We start from the raw sequence: 16,666 nt of genomic DNA on the forward strand, positions 1-16,666 counted from the left end.
ACACACACACACACACACACACACACACACACACACACACACACACACGCAGCAGCTAAAGCCTCTCCATCACCCCTCATGATTCACAAAGCTTTCATCTTCCGCACAACTGAATTCCACACGTCACCCAGTCCTTTAACTATTAAAGTCATTTTTTGTGCTCGGTGCCAGAAGAGAGCTCGGGCTCCTTCCAACAAACTTTTCCAAGAAAGAGCTCTGGTTTTAATTTAACACGAGAAAATGCTGCTAGATGGCTGTTGGATAAAAGGATGGAAATCCCAGCACTGACACTTTAAATCCACGCGGACTTATCTGTTATCCTCTGCTATTAAGGCTCCTTAGTTGTTTTCTTTTGGGCCTAAACGTCTTGTCAATACACGTCTTTTCTTTCATGCATTTTCTACACGCCCTGCCCCATTCTTAAAGAATGTGCACGGTCCTGAGCCAAGTTCTTATTGTATGGATTCCTCTTTGTCATGTCCTCACATGCGTTTTCATTGTATCGACTGACAATCATCAATGTTTCATTTTGTCGTGATGCAACCACCTGAATCCGTCTCCTGTCTGTTGGAAACTTGATGGAAACTTAGTCCTGACTCACACTGTCTCTTCATTACTTCCACAGGGTGACACAGATTTGACCTTGAGTGTTTGACAGTACAGTCTCAGTAAAGCTGAAACTGCCTCCTGCCATGATCCCAGTGTTAAAGGAGCATATACTCCCTGTATAATGGGACCAAATAACCAATGTGTTGAGCCAGAAATGCTCTAATGATTACAATCTTGGAGACCATTGGCTAAGATCTGATGACAAATTAATCTCTGGTTGCAATGGCTGTTATTTTGGGGCATGTTGACAGCGCATATCTGGGACAAGACCCCGTCCTCAGTTCCCCGTTTGCACTCTAATTTCTTGGAGTGCAAATTTCTTTTATCACACAGGTCAAACGTTTCTCCACACAAAACAAAAGCGATACTTTTTGTAGGTGTTTTAGGTCCAGGCAACATTTTCGCTAATCTGTATTTATAGCTATCTGCATATGAATGCATTTTAAAGCCGATAGCCGATGCATTTCGGTCAATATGGTCCGCCTCTTTTCCTCTCGCTAACCGAAGCCTGCTCAGACGTGATTGGTCAAACTAGAAACATCAACCAGAAGACATCCGGCCCCAAAAATCTTGTCCCTCTGCAACAGATTCTGCATTTTCACATTTAGAGTCTGTTTCCACCTTATATGTTTATCTCTTCTTCCTCCCTTGATAATTTCCACACGAAAAGCTCTTAACATAATATGAAGAAAGCATTGACGACAAGCTTTTACTTGTGATATTAAGATATGACTTGAATGATCTTTCTCTTTCGCTGTACCTCCTTAATCTCTTACTCCGAAAAATTAATTCTGTCTCTCTGTGATGTTTCGCCCACCAGCGCATGCTGGGATAGCCTCCAGTGTCCCATTAGCTCGGGCAAGAATAAACTGGTCAAGAGAATTAGCGGAAAGGAAATCGCTGCTTATGTAAACAGGCTCAAAGCATGAATGTAATGTGAACGGGCATATGGCCGATTATATTCAAAGACTGCTGTTTTAAAGGCAGCAGCCCTGTGGTTCTTCAAGGTTGTTCTAAGTTCACTGGGAGATGAGGAGGTTATATTCTGTGGATTTTGTGTGTTCAATATTGTATGACTAGTGTCAAATGTACTTTCATTTACAATCACGTATTATCTACCTACACGAAATGAATTGGTAAAGAACACAATGCCAGGTCATGTTCTTTCCTTTGTAAGTGTTTCATATTTCAAACCATTAAGAAATAAGTACTATACTGTATATGTATCAAACATGTGAAAAGCTGTAATCTCTCTAATAAGGTGATGATAATACAGCAATTATTGACAGATTAAAATTGCAAATGTTTGAAAATCACACTATATGTAAATATTTATACGTATGTATTTTAATATTGGCTTTGGCCCCCTCCCGCCACCCTCAAAGGAAGAGCATGATGTGGAGGATATATTGTAATTATGCTGCATTTGCTGTGTTAATTTGACTGATCTCTTGTTTTTGTAAAGGAAAATCACAGAGTTAGTATTTTCAGTCTTTGCCCCAATTTGTTTGTTTTTCTGCAGGATTACGCAAAACCTCCTGCAAGGATTTCAAAATAAATTGGTGTAAGACAAGAAATAAACCATCAGTTGTTGGAGCTGATCTGCACAAAGACAGATCCAGGATTTCTTTTTTCTCACTTTCTTTAACACTTCCAGGGTGTTTTTTTGGGGGGGGGGGATATTCACCAATTTCTTAGAGAATAATTCATGGATCTTGATGAAAACAATCAGGCAATTTTAGGGAACTAATATCTATCAGTGAGTGGAATTTAATGGGACATTTTAATTAAAATACAAATTTCAATTTTAGTTTTAAAAATGCTTGAAATGAATTGGCTTTTACTCGTCTTCTACTGTAACAGACTGAACATTTTGAGCTGTGTCATCACCTGTAGCTCAGGGAAATATTACACTATCTCACTTATAGACCTATAGACATAATGGGCAGAACATCTCATAATTAAAACAATCCTTACTTACCGGCAGCCATAAGTAATACCTCGGCCACATCTCTGTAATAGTAGATGCATCTCCTCATTCCCCATAGCGGTTTCTTACTTATGACAATTTACTTGGCACCATAAAATGTATTAGATGTCTGGTTAACTGTGGGACGTTTCACATAGGAGATATTTTTATGTCAGTGCATATGACACGGCACGTCAGGCTAGTTTAGGACACAGCCTGCTCAGAGCCATGTCAGACAGAGGCCATATTGTTTATGGATATCTCCAGCAGACTCACCACAGGATTCCTCTGTGACCCTCCTCTGTCTCATGCAGCCGGAGTTGTGAAGATAATGGTCACTGAAAATAGAACAATCTCAGAGAGCTCCTTTATGTGCGAGCGCTGCTCAGGCCACAGGGTGTCACAGGTCCCTGCGGGCCTGAATACTTCAGCGACTATAATAAATATTAATTTGTTTGCAGGAGTAACGTGAGTAAGCCGAGTGAATCACCACCACATGGGGTGTGAGGAAGACACTCGTCACCCGCGCGAGAAGAGCGTTCTTTCATTATTTGTGCGGCTTGACGGGGCCGGAGTCTCCATTTTTGATGTCAGGACTCTGCAGAGCGCTGACAGGGCACTCAGAGGAAAATAACAATGACTCCCCTCAGAGTTTATATGAACATATAACAACACTCGCACAAACAATCCAGATCACTGCAGCTGCTTTCGCTTTAATAGAGAATTGTAAAAGATTAATAGGAAACAAATGTCACGCACGGCTAATCTCTTTTTCTCCCTAGACATCTTCGGCGAATCCCGTCCCCCTGTGTGTGTTACATCCCTTGATAATGACTTGTGTTTAAATCATCGTATTTAAGATCCCAGTGATATGTTAACACTTGGCAACCTGTTTGTGGTTTGGTTCATGTGCTTTCTGCCTCCTCAGTCTGAGTCACTGTTGCGTGTGAAATGCAGTAAGAGCCAGACATCTGTAGGCTTGTTTCAAATGTTTCATTCCAGCTTAACAATGTGTTTTTTAATGAAGTGCAACGCACAATGTCCACAAAGATGATGCAACACTCAGTGAGCAAATCGATGGAAAACAAACAGCAACTGAAATATGACAATACTACCTTCGCCAAGGAGGTTATGTTTTCACCCGTGTCCATTTGTTTGTTGGTTTGTTGGTTTGTTTGTCAGCAGGATTACGCAAGAACTACTCAACGGATTTCCATGAAACTTGGTGGAAAGATGAACATGGGCCAAGAAAGTACCCGTTCAATTTTGGCGGGGATCCCCGACAAAGGCTTTTTTGTTTTCTCTTTCTGTAACATTGTGAGATGGAACATTTTCTATACATTTACACCGACTTCTCAGAAAACAATTCATGCTTCTTGATGGAAAATAATAATACATTTTGGTGCACATTGATTGATTTTAGTTGATTGAGTGTTTGGCCCTTGGCCAGTGTATTGAGAGCCATTCCATTTTTCTGGTTTGACTGATTAGTGTTTTTAAACTTGTGTCTGACCCACAAACACGACTTGAATCAGGGATACGATTGATACAATGTCGTCGGTAGTTAGCTTGACAGTTTATTTAGAAAATCTAATTTCACAACAAAGGCCCAGTTGCAGAAATAGAATAATGGATGGCTGACAGCAGCAGAGCATGCTGGGTAGTCTCCTCTCAGCCTGATGTTTCTGTTGTGACACGCTGATGACAGGCTAAGATTAAAACAGCGTGCACTGTGCCGGGTGGTGGTGTCGGTGTGTTTGCCTGTGTAAGTTTGGGCCGATTAGAACAGAGTGGGCCTCGTTTTAAACATAATACATACAAAATGTAGATGTTGTCATGAGCACACCTCGTGTCAAAACAACTCAGGGAAAAGGACAGTGACTTTGTTTTAGTGTGTAGCCCTCTGCACAGTTCAGTTTGAAAAAGCAGCAGGAACTCAGCTTTTTGTGGTTATTATCGTAAAATATTGACCATGATCCACATTAGACATTTCCAGTATTTTGCTGAACTCTTGCTCAAAAAGAAACAAAAAACAAACCACTTATACTGAACAGGTTCTGTTTATTACCTCGGCCAAGTACCTTTGTTTGTTTGATGGTTTTCAGGATTACTCAAAATCTACCAGACTGATCAAGGGGCGGAAACAGGATCTTTCTTTTATTTTAATTAACGTTGTGAGATAGAGTCATTTTTTCAACATTTTGGTTGATTTCTCAAAGAATAATTGATGGATGGAAATAATCAGGCATGTTTGGGGAACTGATATCTGTGCCTGTGTGCAATTTGGTGCAGCTTGATTGAATTTAAGGGGACTGGGCTTTGGCGGAGGTATGCGCTCTAATGAGTGCCATTCTAGTTGGTTGGTTAGATTTTTTTTGTTTGTTTGTTGTACGGATTTCCACAAAACTTTAGGGGGCCGGACGGGCCAAGAAAGAACCCATTAGATTTTGGGATGGATCTGGAAAAAGAAGTGGATAAAGGAATTTTTATCACATTCTTTAACATTGCGAGAAAAGGATTTTTCCCATTTGGTTCTTCATAAAAAACAAAAAGAAATCTGGCATACTTTTGCTATATTGTTATTTAAATGTTCATTAATGTATGTTGTCCTTATAAATAAATCAATGAAATGAAGGGACTGTTGGGCCCTGGTGGAGATATGTGCTCTGGTATATGTGGCGGGAAAAAAAATCAATCCCAGCAAAGCAGGAGCTCACCCCGTGTTGCTTGTTGTTGATTTTGTTTCGGACTCTAGTATTTGACAGTGTGGGGATGTAATTAAGTACATTTACTCAGTCAGAAGTGCCGGTTGTTTGCCAGAGTGAGCTCGGCTGTCAGCGGGCACTGAGCCCCGGATCAGCCCTGGCACAGAGCTGCAGAGGCAGAGAGCAGGTAGTCGGGGCCGATACTGAAGGATTCACATAGCTTTCAGCTGATCCATTAGGACATGCTACAATTCAGCCGTGGCCCGCTGCCAAAATGCTCGGCTATTGTGGCGCCCGGTGCGGTTATTTCCATCTGTTTCACTCATTGCACAAACATTTTATGAGTATTTGTTGGCATCATTCGCACATAGATTGTATGTGTGCAAAATATGTGGTCGCGACAGCGTGTGTGTGTGTGTGTGTAACTGTGCCTGTGGGTGAGTGTGTGCAATGTGTGTGTGTAAATGAGATCACTTGGTACTATCAAAGTGCAGCAGGACTATGACACTCTTATAAATAGAAGGGAGGAAGTGAGGAAGGTTAAACACAGATACTAAAAGTGTACAAGGAGCCATTTAAAAACCACATGTCCTTTCAGACCCATGATGGCACTATATATAATTACATTATGCCCATTTTATGGTGTGCTCTCCTCCAGAGTGGACGGTGGACTGATGTAACCATAATAACTCAACTTCATGGTCTGATTTGAACCGTTATGAAATTAAAATGATTCTTAAAGACTATTAAAGCTAAATGCACGCCTGTTCATACATAGCTATAGCTTCATGTTGTAGACAACTTATTAATAGTCAAGGTTGAATTATCACCACATGAGTAAATGAGAATCCAATAAGGCTACAGATCACTGACGATAGAAATGACTAATTTAAGGTCCTTCGACTGGACGTGGCTGCTGTTAAAGTTATTGATGTGCTGAGCATTTACAACAGTGCTGTTCAGAAATAATGATGTAGGATTTGGGGAATATTTTTCCCCGAGTGTGAAGGGCTGGACAGGTGGGAAACATGCATGAACTCCCTGAGATGCACTTGGGACGGCTTGGCCTCTGCCCAAACCCTGAAAACCTCCAGAAGAGCCTGTGCTCAGCTGTCCGCGCCACAAAAGACGAATTGAAACGAGGAATTTCTGCAGAAATGCATGTGTGTATTTTACATTGTGTGGTTGGCCATATGTCCAAACACACACACAGCCCTGCGGCTGCAGACGCAGCATGAGCGTCTGCGGTCGGACTGATAGAGTTGCTCGAATCCCTTGCTTCAGCCCCTCTTTCGTCAGCTGTCAGTGGCGCCGCTTATCGAAGAGGAGACATGTGAGTTACCAGCGCTCCTCCCCAAGGTGGCACAATGTCAGACTCTATGCTGGCTTTACGCTTTTTAACATTCAAAGAGTGTCCGCCAGGGGCCCCCTGCTACTGTGTTACAAAACAAACAGGGCTGGATAAGTGCTGATCACGACCACTGGGCAAAGATGAAAAGCCCCCTGGGGAAGGGGCACGGTTACGTCGCTTGTTGTCTGTTTTTTTTTATGTGTCCGTATCAGCTTACAGATTCAAACTGAGCTATTTTGATGATAACCTCTAGCCTTCAAGGCTGCGAGCACGCCAGCCCGGCTACAAGCGCGGTGCACGAAGCCGGCTCTGGACTCCCACAAAGCTTTCCTCGTCTCCGATGAAACAAGGTCACTCTAATTGGAGGAGGAAGTGTTGAGGATGTCTGTGGGAAGGAGCGGCAGGGTTAGGGAGTGACAGCAGAGAGGGTCGGATCCTGTTTCTGCTCTGGTTCCCCGTTCTAATCCAGCCTGGTATGTGTCGAGATCAGAGCAGGTCCCTTTCACTGCAGCCATCCGGTGGCCTCGCGGTGGGTCTTGCTAAGTTCGCTGCCCGATCACTGAGGAGAGAAGCAGAGGAAAAACCTGCAGGGTACAGGTTCACCCAAGATAAATCAGAATGAAGCGACTGAACAGGAAGAGTCCCACGGTTTATCTCAGGTCTTACACCCTGAGAAACACGGCACTAGACAGCTGTGTGTTCCCCTTGATGTATTTCTGTTAGCCGCTTGCATAAATATGCCTTGACACACATTCACACTCATACATTAGACCTGTGAGTGAGGGGGCACACTCACACAGGCACTGTGACACACACAAGTGTACAGTAACACACACACACACCCACACACATATCATGCTCCCTGTCAGTAATACCCACAGGATATTGTATCTCTCTCTCAGAAGACTGGACGGTTGATCAGAGGAGAATGAGCACGTGGTCCCTTTGATGTAAATCACATCGAGCAGTCACCTTGAAAACTGCTCTAATTGTAAATATGAGACAGGAGCCAGTTGCATAACAGACTCAAACCTGATTCATCTGCAGGACAAGATCTCATTTAGGATTCTACACATTAATTGGACGATGTAAATATATAGCCGACTGGTTTAAAGAGCACTTATTATTAGAACGCGACTGATTTATAATATCATTTTCAACGATATATTGTGTCTCTGTTTACATTTGCTGATATGAACAATGAAAAAACTTTTATTTTACGGAATAAACGATACAGAAAAGATGTGCTTTTATGATTGAATTTCACATTTTAAAGTTAATTTTCTTAATTCAACTTCTATGTATCTGGTTGCATTTGTGTTTTCTTTATACTTCTAGTTATTTATCATAAAGTTTATGGTTAAACTATAAAATAATAATCGTCATAATTACTTAATAATGACATCTTAGGAATCATTACCTAAATTAATATATTTATATCTATGTACCGATTTATCAGTAATCAGGAATATTTTACTCCCTATATTGGCCCCAAACATCCACATCGGTCGGGTTCTAGTGATGATCTTATTATCATAAGATGATATAATTACAACAGTGGATACAGTTGTTACATTTGTAAATTATATTCCCTCAAAGTAATTGAATGTGACTTTCACATATCCAGGTTAGGAAGGATATAGTTAAACAATACACAGTAAAACTAAACATTGATTATGAATTCTGCACGAGAAGTCATAGCAATGTGGTTCTAGTTGACTCGGCCCTGCTTTAACACAACAGTTAGTATTGGATGACCGTGTTATAATTCTGTAATGTACCTTAAAGTTTACAAACACACAGAGTTAGTCACAGTCACGCTCCAGCGCCCGTGAGCTGACTCCAGATAAACGCACACCTCCGTGAGCAGAACGCAGGCCTCACACCGCCAGGGTTGGAAGTTCAGGTTTTAACTGGGGCCACCCATGATAAAATGTATAAACTCCTGGTGCGGCCTCGGCGGTCTGAGTCCATTAAGGACAGATGTGGATCGAAAAAGGGAGGCGAACTTTTCCAGCCCTGAGAAATATGACTCATGATTATGCTGAACGGGATGTGGCGTTTCCCCCACCCATGTTTGATTAAATTACATTACCACTTCGACAAGCTAAAGACCCGCGGAGCATTAGCACTTATTGTTGCCGTCACACCACAGACAAATACTCGCTCCCGCAATGAAAAGAGAGGTGAAGGGAGCGCGGCGGCAACCTTGAACTTTGTTTCATGCCGAGCACATAACAAGTGGCTTCTAATAACAAACAGGCCCGGAGCGTACATGGAGACAATTGGATGTAATGCCACGATAATCTAATCAGTTCACTTCGGGAGTAGAGGTTATGGGAAAGTAGACGTGCAGTGTCAATTTACTTCCAAGGTCAAATAAATTAGTAGCAGCTCCTGGTTGGATACAATAGGTGGATCCTCGGATGCCGAGTTAAATCAGATGTAATGCAAAATCAGATGTGAACTAATGTAACAGCACAGTTTAATCCTGGTGGATATAAAAAAAGAGAGTAAACAGCAGTGAACCTGTGTGTGCGTGCGTGCGTGTGTGTGTGTGTGTGTGTGTGTGTGCGTGTGCGTGTGCGTGTGCGTGTGCATGTGAGTGTGTGATCTAACAGGGATTAGTGACTACACTGTCGAGTGTGAACTGCTGATTAAAGAGCAGACGATTAGGAAAAGAGATGCTGGGATAATCATGTTTGTTATCGTCTTTATCAGAGAATGGAGGTCAGGTTCATTCAATAATCACCGAGGCGTTTACCTCCAAGGCCAAGAAACAAGAAAGTGAGTCATTCGGGGCCAGAGAGACTCTTTTTTCACGAGCTGTTTTTGAGTCTGACTGATAGCTGAAGTATCTGGAGACAAACACGCGGGTTCACAGATCAAGGGTCAGGTGTCAGATGTTGAATTGCTCCGGGGCGAAACTTTTTGTCTGGCGTCAAAGCGCAAAATAAAAAGTGGAGTTTCGTAGAATGCAAACTGACACATTTTTGAAAGATGAGTGAAGAAATGTAGTCGTCAAACCTAAAGGAAGGAAGTTGACGAGCGATCAGTCGTCTCAGGCGACAACAGATGAACTTTATCAGGACTGGAACAAGATAATCAGGCCTGGTATCGCGCATCGCTCCCATTCCAAGACACTTTATCAGTTTGAGCCCAGAGTCTGAAACCACTCCAGCTGTCTTTTTGACCTGTGACAGGCGAGCCGGCTGCAGGTTAGGATGCTGAGTCGGTTCAGGTTACCAACAATTGGCATTGGCGAGTTTGTGTGCAGAATCACCGGCAGCAGCGTTGACGCGCCCCGGCAGCTGAGAACACTGCGGATGAATGGCAGGATGTGACAGATAGATGGAGATGGATGTGTGTGTGGGCAGACAGGTGATGGATGGAGAGCCAGACGGTGACAAGTGAATATAAAGATAATGGTTGAATATTTCAGACTGTAAGAGTTCTGTCTGTAAATGTGCGAAAAAAGGCTCAGTTTCACAAACGTTCAGCGTCAAACCCTTTTGTGGTAAATTAAAGGTCAGCTGAGGGGTCAATTATCTGACTCTTAGTGAGGATCAACACACTCATGCATTCCTTTAGAACAGTTTTTTTCTCCTCTTTAAAACAAAATACTGTTTTCACCAGGGGGACAAGGGCGCAGGGGCCACGATCGTATTTCCAGCGCGTTTCTTCTGAGAACAGAGGAACTTTGGTACCTGTCGCAAATGTAAAACACAGAGGTGTCAGGAGTGAAACGCGATCGGGCACGTCTGACAAAAGGGGGAGAGCGCTGTGAGGGATCAGTTCAGAGAGACACAGACCGGGGACCCCACAGCAGATGGAAGCTTCATCGTTACAGCCGCGGGGAAGAGCGGGCCACAGGAGAGCGACGCGAGACCACAATAAAGGTTTGGCGACGCGGCTGGACTGTGACACATGTCCCACTGCGGAGGGGGATTTTGCTCACCTGGCCTTTGGTGTGTCATCATGTTACCAGTCCTGTCATGGGCCTCCACCCTCGTCCGCCTGCACCGCATTGTTCTGCAATGCATGCGGACAAGGGAATAAAAGAGGATGGATAGGGAAGAAGAGAAGGAGTTAGGCAGTGGGAGTGAGCCAGGGTTTGGCCCATTGTCGGCACTGTATCTTTCTTTCTTTATTTGAAAAACGCAACTAAAGTGAGGGATGAAGCTGATCAAAGGGGGTTGCATGTGATTGCTGAGGTGGGTGTTGAGGGTCATTAGTTGCTGGGGCAGTGAGAGTGAATAGGATGGGCGGGGGGGGGGGGGTCTGCGGTGCCATGTAGGAGGAACAAATGGTGGAGAGGACCAAGCAGCTCGTCCACAAAGATATCAAACTACACGTAGATCTTGAAAAGACGCACCTGAGGACTGAATGCCACACCTGGGCCCTGTTTTTGTACCTTCGAGTGTCTGTCAACATGCGTCTCATTCACAGTAGCTGCACACTAAATCTCCCACTTGTGTGTGGGACATCGGGACGTTTCAGAGCTCCCATGACAACTTTTGTTTTGCGCTTTCACATAACGCAGGAGAAAGAGAGAGAGAGAAAGGGAGAAGGAGAGAGAGAAAGGGAGAAGGAGAGAGAGAAAGGGAGAAGGAGAGAGAGAAAGGGAGAAGGAGAGAGAGAAAAGGGAGAAGGAGAGAGAGAAAGGGAGAAGGAGAGAGAGAAAAGGAGAAAGAGAGAGTGTTTAGTGATCTGTGATGTAATAGTGTCTTGGTCATAACACACCCCATGTGTGCAAAATGAGCAACAGCTCCAGACTCTTTTACTGTGACGAGTCCTTTTTATACTGATGTAAAGACGAGTGTTTACCTGCACTGTGCAGAAAGATGTACAGAATGAAAGCAGGGGGCACAGAAGAACTGACAAGGTGCACTTTACAACATTTTGTATTAATGTAAACCATGGTAGTTTATTACAATTTCAAGGAAATATTGATTGGAATTAGTCTTTTTTAACTCGGCTTAATGGGATGGTTCACCCAAAAATGAAAATCCCCTCATTATCTACTCGCCAACAGCGTTCCAGCCAAATACGATTGAACTGAATAGTGACCACAGCTGCAAAGCTGTTTACCCCTGAAACTCAAGTGTTTTGTGGACACTTCACCCACTTCTCCATCGGCCTAGTGGTGAGTAGATAATGGATGAATTTTCATTTTTGGGTGAACTTCCCCTTTAGTCTTAAAGGGGAGTCAGTAGCTTCCTTTAAATCAAATCTTAAACATACTTTTATCATATTAAATTCCCTGATTGGAGTCTTTATTATTGTAATGGGTGGTCAGGCTTCAATTTCTGTCACAAGTTTAGTGTTTTCATTCTTTCTTGACTGCGTTTTTTATTTGTTTTTGTGTATTTTTTTTATTTGCGAAGGACGTTGTAACTTGAGAAGTGCTACATGAATAAATATATTACTATTATATCATTATAAGAAATGCAATACAAAAGCACGACAGCTGAAACATATAAAAAAGTACCAACGTCCGCATATAAAACACTAATCACTAATATAATCTAGCTGCATGTATGTCAACTTCGAATATGACCATGACGTTCTGACTGAGGTATTTATAACGTAAACAAACTGTAACATAGAAGTACATAAAAGTAACACTTGCATTGATGAGACACTTTGTTCTCAGAAATGAGTAACACACAGTCCCAAAGACCTCCACCTCAAATACCTTTGTAATTGGAGCTGTTTTTCTAAAAATGACCACGTACACACACACACACACACACACACAAACACACAAATGTATTTCTGTGTGTGTGCATGATAAAGTGGACCTTGAGGTTCTTTACGGGGAGAGTGAGGGAGAGAGCTGGGTGGCTGGAGGTGCTGCGAGATCAAGAACAGTCCACCCCCAGGTGGTAAAGCTAGGCTTTCAGGGGTCAGGGGTCGCAGACACCAGAGTGGTCACACACGTGTCAGAACACTATTTACAACTGGAGAGGCCCACCTCAGACCACCTACAGCTGCTCCTCCAGTACAGTACTGTACCTCTGCAGGAGGTGCCGCGCCTCAGAATCCACTAGGTGGTGATAAAGCTCCACGTTTACTCCATATCTCTTGATCATGACATCCAGACGTGAAGGACTCTTATCATCAGTGAAGTGATAGTATATCTGTAATATGTCTGAACCCTGAACCTCTAATATACAATCAGAGAAGCATGAAGGGACCAGAGGACACACACACATTTCTTTGCTGCTGAAATGAAACCATAAGTGTGGTCGGATACAAACGCATTATTGGGCATGTGAGTGCATAACTATGTCCTTAATTTGAAACGGGTCCATAACCTTTGGGCTCTTGTTCAAGGTCAGGTCAGAGTCGGAGCACCGGGTAACGATATTGGAATGCAACGCCGGTTGTCCCCGGCAATGAGGCAGACTTACTAAATTTATTATTCAAATATTTAAAATAGAACAAAACTCTATATGCAACACGAGAGCATAATCTGTCATTGCAGCGCCACGAATATCTGTGAGCCCTGATCTGTATCCAGTGATCAGACCCAATTACACTCTGCACCACAACTTCCACGTCGTGAAGTCACAGCCACAAGCCAACACTCAAATTATGAATTAAAAAATGTTTATCATTCATATTTTATTATAACAAATCAAAGTGACAGAGGTTAAGCTGAAATTTAACACAGCCTTTCAGCAGACATTCACTGGACTGATGAACATCAATTCAATCCTGTTCCCATTTGTAAATAATCATCATTATTTCTGATAACTAATAACATTTTGAATTTATAGATTTGCATTATGGTGGGGGTGTAATGAAAAAAGCTGAACAGTGTGTGAGACAGATTACAAAAAGCAATTTGTTGATTCATAGCTTCAGCCCTAATTCCCGTTAATTAGTCTGTTGTCCATTCATCCTTAAATATCAATCAGATAGACACTTATATGAAGTTGTTCCGAATTAAAAAACAATTTGTCCTGCTGCAACTCCAAAACTGAAAGTACAAGAAAGTACAAAATAGTTTGCAAACCAGTTGCATGTGTGAATTACTAAATTGTTATTATCAATTTGGGACCAGAGGAATTTTTGCAAACACATCAGAAATTGAAGTGTTCCTCTGCTGCTGGGTGTGTATGTGTGGAGGATGAGAATTCAACATGTCGCCCTCTGGTGGTTACATATGTCAGAGGAATATACTAATATTGCTATAGCCTCTCTCTCTCTCTCTCTCTCTCTCTCTCTCTCTCTCTCTCTCTCTCTCTCTCTCTCTCTCTCAGATACACACACACACACACACACACACACACACACACACACACACACACACACACACACACACACACACACACACACACACACAGTCAAAAATATTACATTGACTGGATTTCCTGGGGACCCTAACCCTAAACCATCTAAATATGGAGATTCATACAAGTGCAAAAGAGTTGATCAGTCATAGTACTTCATTTGTGATGAAGACAAGAAGCACTGGCGCTGCTGGTGATCACCAAGAGGGACACGTGAGATACACTAGATGTTATTATTATTAGTATAGATTACAGTACAGCAGGGTTGTGGAATTCTTGGCATAAACAAGTGTGCCTGAAACAATACCACGGCGATAGAGAACAGGAAGAGGAAGAGGAAGAGGACGTGGAGCAAATGCATCATTAAGTGTCAAAACACTTTTAAACTAATGAGGAACAATGCATGCACTGTGAACGTGTGAGGTGGTGGGAGCTTAGCGTTTAGCCGTCGGGACTCATTACTGGAGCCACCTCTGATGAGCCGTCATCACCTCGGCCTCGCCACACATGTCCCCCGGCTACGACGACCACAAGTCTTCACCATATTGAGTCGGACTGAAGATTTGGTCGTGTTAACGGTTAAAACGAGCTGGTTTTACCACGTTATGATTGTGATTTTCATGCCAGATTGAAACGGCAGAGACTGAAGTGTTTTTTAAAGCTGCACTGTACATGAGGCAATTTGAGTTATTTCACGAGCCGTATGATCTTCAGTGTAAAAGTAAATGTTCGATTAACGTTTCCCTAAAGCTCTGACATGGCATGTGTCACTCAGGTAAGCTTTACTGGTCATTTCTCATTCCTGTGAGTGCCACTATCTGTAACTTACTCTGGAGTAATCCTCACACACACAGGTCTGCAGGAGCATTTAATATAAGTGAGTAGGTGATCCTCTTGTGTCACCAGATAGAACCTCTGACCATCCTCGGCCTCACATGCAGCCGCTGCTGAGACGCTTATGTAACGGGGGAAAAAACAATCAATATAGAGGACATTGAAAAATGAAGAGGAGCACACTGTGGAGGTGACTAGTCATTCGTTTACCCTTTGTCACTTGGTGGAGACACTAGAAGAATGAATCCATCTCAATGTACCGCCTGTGCTGCTGAGAGGGTCAGCGGAGGTGAAGAGGTCTTCACCGACGGCAAAATAAGAGAAATTCTTTGTAAATATATTAACCTTCATCAACCCGAAAAGGCGATGAGAGACTTAAACTTTGAAGAGGTCAGAGGTTTATATTATAAGACCAAGTGTTTTAGTCATAGCACTAGAATCGAGGAAGACTCTTGAAATACTGTGGTCATTGATAGAAGGGTTTTGAATGTCAGGTCCAGAAGAGTCATGTTTGACCGGAGATATCGCTGCCTTTTTAATGAACGACATTTACAAGCCACATATTTACATTTGTCTAAAAATGTACAAACCATCTGTGTATGTATCTGGTTGAGATAAACAATTTACTGTGCAAGCTTGATAAGCAACTTTACATGTAATTTATATATTATATGTTTTATGCAATCTGGATGTATTTCTCACCTATTGTGATAAACAAAGCAATTTACCAAAAAATTACTCGTAATGTCTTCTCTTCATGCAGTAACATGGGACTGGGCAATAAAACAATATCAATTATTATAATACATTATACATATACATTAAAAAATATTATTTTCATCAATGGCAATATAACAAAAGGCTAATATATATATCGATACAATACTTATGCATTGGGATGAGGAGCGAGGAGACACACTGCTGATCTTTAATGTTTTGTCGTTATTCTGCTCATGTTTTGTCGAGTTGAAAACCTCAACCTTCACTCAGAAGCAAAAATCTGCCTTTAAATTGAGAATAAAATTTGATTTATTATGATAATTGATATCAACTGACATGAACATGACCTTTTTGGCCAGGGTCCAGTTTTATTATATCATCAGCCTAATGTCTAGTCATGTTAACCCTAACCCCCTGGGACATTTTGTCAAATCCAAAAATATTTTTCAACTTAAAATTGTGCATGGATTGATGTTGCTAATTTATGTTTATTTCCTTTTTTGTTGGATTTTCAGATACTCCTGCACAATGTGATCCACAGCTCCTCTAAAAATGTTGTTCTCTCTAGACCGCGCTTGTCTCTTGAACCCCAGATTAACTCTCCAGAGGGTTTTGCAGAATGGATTTTGTCCTCTTCACACCTCACAAGGGGTTGCAGAGGTGACAGACCATTTTGACAGTAATTGGACAGTTGATTGCTGTGGTGGTGGTGGTGGGGGGGGGGCACTTCAGGCAAAAAGAAGCAGACGTACTCCCTCGTCCACTCTTCTGGCCTGACTACAACAGGTGACATTAGTAGGCGGCCTTGCTGTCGTGGAGCCGCCAATGTTTTTAACATCCTGCGTAACTGTGATGCACCATTTGGCACAACTGACCTCTCTCTGGTCCAACAAGGGAAAACTCCTTGTTTGGACCTGACCAAAAATGTCCAAAGAGTCAAGTTGACACCTCTGAGATTACAAAGATCTTTGAGCACCGTTGCATTAAATTACGCGTTTATCAAATTGAGTTCATCGTCTGTAGATTCCTCCCTTGAAGGCGTCCCCAGGTTTTTCTTTTATGATGAAACATACAGACGTGGTGAAAGCTCTCTTTGTCTTGAGCTACATACAGAACACAGATAAGCCTTGTACCCATGATGCCAAACGCTCGCCCACTGAATCAGGTGCTAATCACA

The sequence above is a fragment of the Hippoglossus stenolepis genome, chromosome 18, assembly GCF_022539355.2.
Source record: "Hippoglossus stenolepis isolate QCI-W04-F060 chromosome 18, HSTE1.2, whole genome shotgun sequence".
In the NCBI taxonomy this organism is placed as follows: domain Eukaryota; kingdom Metazoa; phylum Chordata; class Actinopteri; order Pleuronectiformes; family Pleuronectidae; genus Hippoglossus; species Hippoglossus stenolepis.